Genomic DNA, 13,455 nt, shown 5'->3' on the forward strand with positions numbered 1-13,455 from the left:
TGATCGATATAGGCCATGTATATTTTAATTGGTGTTAATCTACGGTTTGCTAGCTAGCTGCTATATATAGAGCATGTTTTTATTAGATCGGGTTATATCTAGTATAGTTTAGGGTTATGTGTTTTAATTAAGTAGGGTTGATTAGCTAGGGTTAGTTACATATATATGGTTTAGGGTTAATGCATGGCGCATTTAATTAATTTAATTAGAGGACCGCGAGGCACCCCTGGGCTGCTCGATGCACAATTAAGTGTCGTTGGCCTATACATAGGGTTTAATTAGGGTTTAGGGTTAGCTAGGGCAGATGGTTAGGGTTAGGGTTAGGGTTAGGGTTTAGGGTCTAGGGTCTAGGGTTTAGTGTTTAGGGTGTTTAGGGTTTAGGGATTAGGGATTAGGGATTTAGGGTTTTAGGGTTATTTAAGGTTTAGGGATCATAGATCGAGTGCGCACACACATTATTAGATCGAGGCACCCGCGCCTTTACGCATAAAGTGCATGCGTATATATGTGTGTTTTTTGGGCCACCAACGATATATAGATGATCGAGAGAGAGATTGAAATCCCCAAGAATATGTTCAAATATACATTAAAATATATGCACGAATGCATTGTAGGCCATGCATGCACACTAATTATATATATATTATGAGGCAACTTAATCAAATGTGTTTTCATTCGAGAGAACTTGTCAAAATTCTAGTTAATTATATTATCACGATAATTATATAATTAATTAATGAATCTCAGGGATATGTTATACAACATGATCGATATAGGCCATGTATATTTTAATTGGTGTTAATCTACGGTTTGCTAGCTAGCTGCTACATATAGAGCATGTTTTTATTAGATCGGGTTATAGCTAGCTAGTATAGTTTAGGGTTATGTGTTTTAATTAAGTAGGGTTGATTAGCTAGCTAGGGTTAGTTACATATATATGGTTTAGGGTTAATGCATGGCACATTTAATTTAATTAGAGGACCGCGAGGCACCCCCTGGCCTGCTCGATGCACGTACAATTAAGTGTCGTTGGCCTATACATAGGGTTTAATTAGGGTTTTAGGGTTAGCTAGGGTTTAGGGTTAGGGTTAGGGTTAGGGTTAGGGTTAGGGTTTAGGGTCTAGGGTTTAGGGTTTAGGGTCTAGGGTTTAGGGTTTAGGGTTAGCTAGGGTTTAGGGTTAGGGTTAGGGTTAGGGTTAGGGTTAGGGTTAGGGTTAGGGTTAGGGTTAGGGTTTAGGGTTTAGGGTTTAGGGTTTAGTGTTTAGGGTGTTTAGGGTTTAGGGATTAGGGATTATTAGGGATTAGGGATTTAAGGTTTTAGGGGTTGTTTAAGGTTTAGGGATCATCGATCGAGTGCGCACACACATTATTAGAGGCACCCGCGCGCGCCTTTACGCATAAAGTGCATGCGTATATATGTGTGTTTTTTGGGCCACCAACGATATATAGATGATCGAGAGAGAGAGAGATCGAGATTGAAATCCCCAAGAATATATATGTTCAAATATACATTAAAATATATGCACGAATGCATTGTAGGCCATGCATGCACACTAATTATATATATATATATTATGAGGCAACTTAACCAAATGTGTTTTCATTCGAGAGAACTTGTCAAAATTCAAGTTAATTAATTTATCACGATAATTATATAATTAATTAATGAATCTCAGGGATATGTTATACAACATGATCGATATAGGCCATGTATATTTTAATTGGTGTTAATCTACGGTTTGCTAGCTAGCTGCTATATATAGAGCATGTTTTTATTAGATCGGGTTATATCTAGTATAGTTTAGGGTTATGTGTTTTAATTAAGTAGGGTTGATTAGCTAGGGTTAGTTACATATATATGGTTTAGGGTTAATGCATGGCGCATTTAATTAATTTAATTAGAGGACCGCGAGGCACCCCTGGGCTGCTCGATGCACAATTAAGTGTCGTTGGCCTATACATAGGGTTTAATTAGGGTTTAGGGTTAGCTAGGGCAGATGGTTAGGGTTAGGGTTAGGGTTTAGGGTCTAGGGTCTAGGGTTTAGTGTTTAGGGTGTTTAGGGTTTAGGGATTAGGGATTAGGGATTTAGGGTTTTAGGGTTGTTTAAGGTTTAGGGATCATCGATCGAGTGCACACACATTATTAGATCGAGGCACCCGCGCCTTTACGCATAAAGTGCATGCGTATATATGTGTGTTTTTTGGGCCACCAACGATATATAGATGATCGAGAGAGAGATTGAAATCCCCAAGAATATGTTCAAATATACATTAAAATATATGCACGAATGCATTGTAGGCCATGCATGCACACTAATTATATATATATTATGAGGCAACTTAATCAAATGTGTTTTCATTCGAGAGAACTTGTCAAAATTCTAGTTAATTATATTATCACGATAATTATATAATTAATTAATGAATCTCAGGGATATGTTATACAACATGATCGATATAGGCCATGTATATTTTAATTGGTGTTAATCTACGGTTTGCTAGCTAGCTGCTACATATAGAGCATGTTTTTATTAGATCGGGTTATAGCTAGCTAGTATAGTTTAGGGTTATGTGTTTTAATTAAGTAGGGTTGATTAGCTAGCTAGGGTTAGTTACATATATATGGTTTAGGGTTAATGCATGGCACATTTAATTTAATTAGAGGACCGCGAGGCACCCCCTGGCCTGCTCGATGCACGTACAATTAAGTGTCGTTGGCCTATACATAGGGTTTAATTAGGGTTTTAGGGTTAGCTAGGGTTTAGGGTTAGGGTTAGGGTTAGGGTTAGGGTTAGGGTTTAGGGTCTAGGGTTTAGGGTCTAGGGTTTAGGGTTTAGGGTTAGCTAGGGTTTAGGGTTAGGGTTAGGGTTAGGGTTAGGGTTAGGGTTAGGGTTAGGGTTAGGGTTTAGGGTTTAGGGTTTAGGGTTTAGTGTTTAGGGTGTTTAGGGTTTAGGGATTAGGGATTATTAGGGATTAGGGATTTAAGGTTTTAGGGGTTGTTTAAGGTTTAGGGATCATCGATCGAGTGCGCACACACATTATTAGAGGCACCCGCGCGCGCCTTTACGCATAAAGTGCATGCGTATATATGTGTGTTTTTTGGGCCACCAACGATATATAGATGATCGAGAGAGAGAGAGATCGAGATTGAAATCCCCAAGAATATATATGTTCAAATATACATTAAAATATATGCACGAATGCATTGTAGGCCATGCATGCACACTAATTATATATATATATATATATTATGAGGCAACTTAACCAAATGTGTTTTCATTCGAGAGAACTTGTCAAAATTCAAGTTAATTAATTGATCACGATAATTATATAATTAATTAATGAATCTCAGGGATATGTTATACAACATGATCGATATAGGCCATGTATATTTTAATTGGTGTTAATCTACGGTTTGCTAGCTAGCTGCTATATATAGAGCATGTTTTTATTAGATCGGGTTATATCTAGTATAGTTTAGGGTTATGTGTTTTAATTAAGTAGGGTTGATTAGCTAGGGTTAGTTACATATATATGGTTTAGGGTTAATGCATGGCGCATTTAATTAATTTAATTAGAGGACCGCGAGGCACCCCTGGGCTGCTCGATGCACAATTAAGTGTCGTTGGCCTATACATAGGGTTTAATTAGGGTTTAGGGTTAGCTAGGGCAGATGGTTAGGGTTAGGGTTAGGGTTTAGGGTCTAGGGTCTAGGGTTTAGTGTTTAGGGTGTTTAGGGTTTAGGGATTAGGGATTAGGGATTTAGGGTTTTAGGGTTGTTTAAGGTTTAGGGATCATCGATCGAGTGCGCACACACATTATTAGATCGAGGCACCCGCACCTTTACGCATAAAGTGCATGCGTATATATGTGTGTTTTTTGGGCCACCAACGATATATAGATGATCGAGAGAGAGATTGAAATCCCCAAGAATATGTTCAAATATACATTAAAATATATGCACGAATGCATTGTAGGCCATGCATGCACACTAATTATATATATATTATGAGGCAACTTAATCAAATGTGTTTTCATTCGAGAGAACTTGTCAAAATTCAAGTTAATTAATTTATCACGATAATTATATAATTAATTAATGAATCTCAGGGATATGTTATACAACATGATCGATATAGGCCATGTATATTTTAATTGGTGTTAATCTACGGTTTGCTAGCTAGCTGCTATATATAGAGCATGTTTTTATTAGATCGGGTTATAGCTAGCTAGTATAGTTTAGGGTTATGTGTTTTAATTAAGTAGGGTTGATTAGCTAGGGTTAGTTACATATATATGGTTTAGGGTTAATGCATGGCACATTTAATTTAATTTAATTAGAGGACCGCGAGGCACCCGTGGCCTGCTCGATGCACAATTAAGTGTCGTTGGCCTATACATAGGGTTTAATTAGGGTTTAGGGTTAGCTAGGGTTTAGGGTTAGGGTTAGGGTTAGGGTTAGGGTTTAGGGTCTAGGGTTTAGGGTTTAGTGTTTAGGGTGTTTAGGTTTAGGGATTACGGATTAGAGATTTAAGGTTTTAGGGTTGTTTAAGGTTTAGGGATCATCGATCGAGTGCGCACACACATTATTAGAGGCACCCGCGCCTTTACGCATAAATTGCATGCATATATATGTGTGTTTTTTGGCCACCAACGATATATAGATGATCGAGAGAGAGAGATTGAAATCCCCAAGAATATGTTCAAATATACATTAAAATATATGCACGAATGCATGGTAGGCCATGCATGCACACTAATTATATATATATTATGAGGCAACTTAATCAAATGTGTTTTCATTCGAGAGAACTTGTCAAAATTAGAGTTAATTAATTTATCACGATATTATATAATTAATTAATGAATCTCAGGGATATGTTATACAACATGATCGATATAGGCCATGTATATATTAATTGGTGTTAATCTAAGGTTTGCTAGCTAGCTGCTATATATAGAGCATGTTTTTATTAGATCGGGTTATAGCTAGTATACTTTAGGGTTATGTGTTTTCATTAAGTAGGGTTGATTAGCTATGGTTAGTTACATATATATGGTTTAGGGTTAATGCATGGCACATTTAATTTAATTAGAGGACCGCGAGGCACCCCTGGCCTGCTTGATGCACAATTAAGTGTCGTTGGCCTATATATAGGGTTTAATTAGGGTTTACGGTTAGGGTTAGGGTTTAGGGTATAGGGTTTTGTGTTTAGGGTGTTTAGGGTTTAGGGATTAGGGATTAGGGTTTCAGGGTTGTATAAGGTTTAGGGATCATCGATCGAGTGCGCACACACATTATTAGAGGCACCCGCGCCTTTGCGCATAAAGTGCATGCGTATCGTTTAGGGTTATTTGTTTTAATTAAGTAGGGTTTGATCAGCTAGGGTTAGTTACATATATATGGTTTAGGGTTAATGCATGGCACATTACATATAGTTTAAATCTCAAGAATGTTTATACATGATAGGCCATATGTGCAAAGGAATTTTTTCCCTGTGAACTTGTCAAAATTCAAGTTTATCAGTGCCAATGGAAACTAGTCCAAAAAATTACATAGAGGACCAAAAGTACTAGACAATAACTAATAGAACCTGCAACTTTACAAAAAGGACCCCAAAACATATAGAAGAAAATCAATCGAGTCCTTCTCGACCGCACATCAGATCTCTGCTCCGCATCCTTTCCAGCAACTCCGTCGCCGGGGACGCACCACTTGGGACGGTGTCGCCGGTAGTCGCCAGGACGAAGGAGAAGAAGGGCCTCAGCAACGGCATATTGGCTCTGAGAAGGGCCGCTGAAAGGCCAAGATGTGCACGGGCAAGACGGATGACGCCGTCGTATGCCCCGAGCTTGTGAAATTTAGCAGCTTGACTTCCCCATTGGCCAGATCTGAAGCACCGACCAAAGCAAGCCTCACCGTTAGCGCCATCACATTGATGGCACCAGATCAGGGTTTGGCCGGCAAGATCCGCCAGATTCACCATAGGCCAGATCTGAAGCCGATGACGAGATCCCCGACTCCATTGCGCCATTCTGCTCATGGGAAACACTGGATCTAAGCTTACAACAACACTAACTCCCTCGGATCCAAATTAGCTGACTCAACTTTGCTTATCTAAATATGGATGTATCCACACATGTTTTTACTCTAGATACATACACGTCTAAGGAAAGTTGAATCAATTAATTTAGTTCGGAGGGTGTACAATATACAGAGAGAAGTCGGCCTCGTCTCCGGCCGGCGAGGCCGCCGGAGAGAAGGGGGAGAGGAGCCGGGGGAGTGGGAGAGACTCGAGAGAGAAAGAGAAGAGGAAGAAATGAGAGCTCCCTGGGGAAGAACATTATTTTTGTCGTTCTGCTCGTAGCTTGAAACTGAAAATTTCGGCCGCGCGCCAAATCATCCCGCCGCATCCATTCGAAAATCCCGTGACCAGTTTTACCCTTTTAACCCTGGTCCTTAAGCTACAACCCACCGACCATGGAGGGCTCATTCGGTAACAATGAAATATCTTGCCTAGATCCCGAACCCTCCCCACATGCCCACACCCACCCACCAACCATTCGCCCCATTAGCTCAAAAATACTCTCACACGCCAAACCTCTGACTCTCTCAAGTACTAGATCTGCCGCCGCCGGCATACTCCTCCACAGCGTAGCCTTGATCGTGTTGGCTGTCCACCCACCTGATCCGCACCCAAGACGCCCTCGTCACCGACGGATCTGCTTCACCGCCGACCTCACCACCGACGGATCTGCTTCACCGCCGACCTCGCCACCGACGGATCTGCTTCACCGCCGACCTCGCCACCGACTACCTCGGCGCAGCGGCTGTATCAACTTCACCGAATCCCTTGCCAGCCAACCAGATCTGCTTCACTAACGCCCGCTTCTACCGAAACAGGGTCGATTCATCGTCTCCCGCGTTCGCCGCCGCTGGAATGCAAGTTGCCGCCCCCGTCCACCCCGCCGCAGCTTGGTTAGTACGCTGGCCCGTTAGATCGCGGTGTTTCTTTAGCCATGTTTTGTGTAGTTATTTGCAGATCTCATATGCCGTTAACTTTCTTGATGTGTTGCTTCGCATGAAGTTTGTTTAAATATTGTACAAGACAAAAGCATTATCCGGTCGCTACCATCCTGTTCATTCTACCGACACTGTGTGCATCCACATATTTATAGCCTTATACCCATTCATTTGCTGCCAACTGTTTTTGTATCGCATGCTATTGTCGCATCGCTTTTATAGTCATGCTATGGGCATTTCCAATCTGCTTGTTCTTATACCACGTCATTAGCTCACCGCTAGTCGCTAGCTGTTTTCTCGTGTCTGCTATTCTCACAGTGCTTTTATAATCATGCTATGTGCATTTCCAATCTGCTTGCTCTTATACCTCGTCTTTAGCTTATATAGTTATTGCTGCGTGCATGTCTGGTCTTTGTATTATCGTAGACTGACTTGTCAATGTTATTTTTCCTAGGGATTGATCATGCGAACCACTTATTAGAACTTGCAACATTAACAGAGGTGTGGCTAGGGATCGTTGGAATCTGAGTTCTTGGTTGGTAATTTTGGCAGTTTACTTCCGTTATTATCTATAACCTATATGCATTGTTCCTTATGCAAGAGATTAACACTTGGAACCCTACCATAGCAATGCCATTCATGCTTTACTATGTTTCTGCCTATTTGATATGCTTGTCTTGGAGAAACTGCGAAGGTGATTTGAACCTGACATTTGGTCATTCTTAATGCCAGTTTACTTTATGTGGAAACCCTTGGCATTACCCTACTGTAGATCTGAATGTCTGAAATTCGTATCTCATGCAAAGCAACATCTAGTTGGTTTTAATCGATATCTGGTAAATATTGGCTTATTCATTTGGCAGCTCAAGTTTTTTGTTATTTGAAACCAGCTGACTTGGTCTTAAATGTGATATCTAAACACAGATTAAGGACAATGGAGCAGGAGGATTAGCATTTCACTTGATGGCTGAACCTAAAATGACAGGCATGTTGACCACGACTAGTGCACGCAAGAGAAGGACCTGCAATGAGCCAAGATGTGCTTAGTACATGCATCTTATCTTATCTTGTGCTTATTTCTGCTACATGTTGTTATCTCGATCTCTACATTGCGTAATACATGTTTGAATAGTTAATTGTTGTAACTATGTTTGCAATGTTACGAATGCAGTTTTAATGAAGCAGTCATCATTAGAAGATAGTCGCCAAAAAAGGATCTGTAGCGACCCTGTGCAACATTATGATGTAAGTTTGTGCTTAGTACAAGTTCCATACATTGTCTTATTTATGCAACTTGTTATTATCTTATATCTACATTGCATAATAAATGTTTGCATAGTTCATCGTTTAACTCTTTTTGCATTATTATCGTAATGCGGTTGTGATGAAGCAATCTTCATTAGAAGTGAGGCCCACAAAAAGTTCTCGATATTTCTTCGATGCATCTTCTCATAGCCGTCAACCTAGACCATTGCTTTCATCAAACAAGAATATCTCAAGGTCAGTACTTTATAAAAGACATGGTATTGCTGCTTTAAGATCTCAGAGTGATATGTTGACAAAGAGTACACAAGATTCAATCAAGGCGATTGCCAAATGTCAACGTGTTATTGATGATGCTAATAGAAGTCCTCAATGATTCTATGTAATTTTTTATTTAGGCACATTAATTGCCTTGTAATTTTCCTACTTGTTTTATTTGTGTATGTAATTGTGTGTATCATTGATATCAGATTTTAGGCTCATGAAATTTAATGCAAGTTGACTAGTCAAACAAGTAGGGCACTACAACAGATTGGGCCGGCCCACTTACAGTAGTGTGGGACCCACTTTCATTTTGGGCCAGCCCACTTCTTTAGTAGGCCGGCCCGGTTACACGATAGTGGGATCCACATGCTTATTGGGCCGGCACACTATCTTGTTGGGCCAGCCTATTTGCTATATGGTGGTCCCACATGGTAAATGGGCTGGCCCTTTAACAGGAAGGTGGGACCCACCTGTGTTTTCGGCCAGGCCCACTATCTTGTTGGGCCGGCCCACTTGCTATATGGTGGACCCCACATACTAAATGGGCCGGCCTTTTAACTGGAAAGTGGGACCCACCTGTGTTTTTGGCCCGGCCCACTATCTTGTTGGGCCGGCCCACTTTCCATATGGTGGACCCCACATTCTAAATGGGCCGGCCTTTTAACAGGAAGGTGGGACCCACCTGTGCTTTTGGCCCGGCCCACTATCTTGTTGGGCCAGCCCACTTGCTATATGGTGGACCCCACACACCAAATGGGCCGGCCCTTTAACAGGAAAGTGGGACCCACATGTGTTTTTGGCCCGGCCCACTATCTTGTTGGGCCGGCCCACTTGCTATATGGTGGACCCCACATACTAAATGGGCCGACCCTTTAACTGGAAAGTGGGACCCACCTGTGTTTTTGGCCCGGCCCACTTGCTATATGGTGGACCCCACACACTAAATGGACCGGCCCTTTAACAGGAAAGTGGGACCCACCTGTGTTTTGGCCCGGCCCACTTGCTTCTTGGGCCGGCCCAGTTGCTGTAAGGTGGACCCCACATGTTAAATGGGCCGGCCCATTTAAGTTTTGACCAGTCAACCTTAGAGGTTAGGCCCGGCCCACGTAACTAATGGACCAGCCCAGCTATATAGTTGACCGGTCAAACTATGTCAGCTGGCCCGGCCCGCTTAAGACGTGGCAGGCCTCGTGTGGGCCTACCATCTACCACGGGGTTTCAGCCGGTTAACGCCGTTAATCGCGATTAACGAGCGTACGCCACGTGTCAGTTTGCATGACGTCAGCAGTCAACGGGCTCCCGGAAACACTTGCGCAACGGTCCGATTTTCCGTGGTGGAAGGGCGCCCAAGCGCGACGGACCGAAAAAAACGTCGTTGGACTTTGCCTGACGCAGTTTCCACAACAGAACCCATATCGTCGGGTTAGGCCCATAGGCGACGAAAAATACCCCTTAGCGGACGATTTTGAGACGTTGTCTATCAGAACTTTTCTTGTAGTGGTATGTAGGAATCAATGCACAGTTCACACAAGTGTTTGCTTCTTGAGGTGGAGAGAAATAGGTGAACTGACTCAACATAAAAGTAAATGAAAGGTCCTTCAAAGAGGAAAGCATCGATTGCTATATTTGTGCTAGAGCTTTGATTTTGAAAACAAGAAACAATTTTGTCAACGGTAGTAATAAAGCATATGTGTCATGTAAATTATATCTTACAAGTTGCAAGCCTCATGCATAGTGTACTAATAGTGCCCGCACCTTGTCCTAATTAGCTTGGACTACCGGATCATCGCAATGCACATGTTTTAACCAAGTGTCACAATGGGGTACCTCTATGCCGCCTGTACAAAGGTCTAAGGAGAAAGCTCGCATCGGATTTCTCGCTATTGATTATTCTCAACTTAGACATCCATACCGGGACAACATAGACAACAGATAATGGACTCCTCTTTAATGCATAAGCATGTGGCAACAATTATTATTCTCATATGAGATTGAGGATATATGTCCAAAACTGAAACTTCCACCATGAATCATGGCTTTAGTTAGCGGCCCATTGTTCTTCTCTAACAATATGTATGCTCCAACCATTAAGGTGGTAGATCTCTCTTACTTCAGACAAGACGGACATGCATAGAAACTCACATGATATTCAACAAAGAATAGTTGATGGCGTCCCCAGAAACATGGTTATCGCACAACAAGCAACTTAATAAGAGATAAAGTGCATAAGTACATATTCAGTACCACAATAGTTTTTAAGCTATTTTGTCCCATGAGCTATATATTGCAAAGGCGAATGATGGAAATTTAAAGGTAGCACTCAAGTAATTTACTTTGGAATGGCGGAGAAATACCATGTAGTAGGTAGGTATGGTGGACACAAATGGCATAGTGGTTGGCTCAAGGATTTTGGATGCATGAGAAGTATTCCCTCTCGATACAAGGTTTAGGCTAGCAAGGTTATTTGAAACAAACACAAGGATGAACCGGTGCAGCAAAACTCACATAAAAGACATATTGTAAACATTATAAGACTCTACACCGTCTTCCTTGTTGTTCAAAACTCAATACTAGAAATTATCTAGACCTTAGAGAGACCAATTATGCAAACCAAATTTTAGCATGCTCTATGTATTCTTCACTAATAGGTGCAAAGCATATGATGCAAGAGCTTAAATATGAGCACAACAATTGCCAAGTATCACATTACCCAAGACATTTATAGCAATTACTACATGTATCATTTTCCAATTCCAACCATATAACAATTTAACGAAGAAGAAACTTCACCATGAATACTATGAGTAGAAACTAAGGACATACTTGTCCATATGCAACAGCGGAGCGTGTCTCTCTCCCACACAAAGAATGCTAGGATCCATTTTATTCAAACAAAACAAAAAACAAAAGCACACAGACGCTCCAAGCAAAGTACATAAGATGTGACCGAATAAAAATATAGTTTCAGGGGAGGAACCTGATAATGTTGTCGATGAAGAAGGGGATGCCTTGGGCATCCCCAAGCTTAGACGCTTGAGTCTTCTTAAAATATGCAGGGGTGAACCACCGGGGCATCCCCAAGCTTAGACTTTTCACTCTTCTTGATCGTAGTATATCATCCTCCTCTCTTGACCCTTGAAAACTTCCTCCACACCAAACTTAGAACAACTCATTAGAGGGTTAGTGCATAATCAAAAACTCACATGTTCAGAGGTGACACAATCATTCTTAACACTTCTGGACATTGCCCAAAGCTACTGGAAGTTAATGGAACAAAGAAATCCATCCCACATAGCAAAAGAGGCAATGCGAAATAAAAGGCAGAATCTGTCAAAACAGAACAGTCCGTAAAGACGAATTTTAAAAGGGCACCAGACTTGCTCAAATGAAAATGCTCAAATTGAATGAAAGTTGCGTACATATCTGAGGATCACTCACATAAATTGGCATAATTTTCTGAGTTACCTACAGAGAATTTTGCCCAGATTCGTGACAGCAAAGAAATCTGTTTCTGCGCAGTAATCCAAATCTAGTATGAACCTTACTATCAACGACTTAACTTGGCACAACAAAACACAAAACTAAGATAAGGAGAGGTTGCTACAGTAGTAAACAACTTCCAAGACACAAAATAAAAACAAAGTACTGTAGCAAAATAACACATGGGTTATCTCCCAAGAAGTTCTTTCTTTATAGCCATTAAGATGGGCTCAGCAGTTTTAATGATGCACTCGCAAGAAATAATATTTGAAGCAAAAGAGAGCATCAAGAGGCAAATTCAAAACATATTTAAGTCTAACATGCTTCCTATGCAAAGGAATCTTGTAAATAAACAAATTCAAGAAGCATAATGCAACAAGCATAGAAAAACTAGACAAGCTCAACTTCAAGATTTTAAGCATATAGAGAGGTGTTTTAGTAACATGAAAATTTCTACCACCATATTTTCCTCTCTCATAATAACTTTCAGTAGTGTCATGAGAAAACTCAACAATATAACCATCACATAAAGCATTCTTATCATGAGTCTCATGCATAAAATTATTACTCTCCACATAAGCATAATCAATTTTATTAGTAATAGTGGGAGCAAATTCAACAAAGTAGCTATCATTATTATTCTCATCATCAAATATAGGAGGCATATTGTAATCATAATCAAATTTATCCTCCATAACAAAGTGTACTAAAAGACCAATATCATTATAATCATCATAAATAGGAGGCAAAGTATCATCAAAGTAAATTTTCTCCTCAATGCTTGGGGGACTAAAAATATCATGCTCATCAAAGCCAGCTTCCCCAAGCTTAGAATTTTCCATATCATTAGCAACAATGGTGTTCAAAGCGTTCATACTAATATGTTCCATAGGTTTTTTAATTTTCGCATCAAACCATCCATGTCTTAAATCAGGAAATAGAATAAGAAGCTCATTGTTGTCCATTATGCCTAACTAGTGTAAACAAGAAACAATAAGATGCAATTGCAGGATCTAAAGGAAATAGCTTCGAGTACTTACAACGGCGAAAATAGCTTAGTAGCCGAGATCCGGAGTGTGAGTACCTTTTACCTTTCCTCCCCGGCAACGGCGCCAGAAAATAGCTTGATGTCTACGCCCCCTCCTTTTCCTGTAGACAGTGTTGGGCCTCCAAGAGCAGAGGTTTGTAGAACAGCAGCAAGTTTCCCTTAAGTGGATCACCCAAGGTTTATCGATCTCAGGGAGGAAGAGGTCAAAGATATCCCTCTCATGCAACCCTGCAACCACAAAGCAAGAAGTCTCTTGTGTCCCCAACACACCTAATAGGTGCACTAGTTCGGCGAAGAGATAGTGAAATACAGGTGGTATGAATAAGCAGTAGTAACGCAAAGAAAACGATGAAACAAGCAGCGATAGCAGTATTTA

This window comes from Lolium perenne, chromosome 5 (genome assembly GCF_019359855.2).
Source record: "Lolium perenne isolate Kyuss_39 chromosome 5, Kyuss_2.0, whole genome shotgun sequence".
Classification (NCBI taxonomy): Eukaryota; Viridiplantae; Streptophyta; class Magnoliopsida; order Poales; family Poaceae; genus Lolium; species Lolium perenne.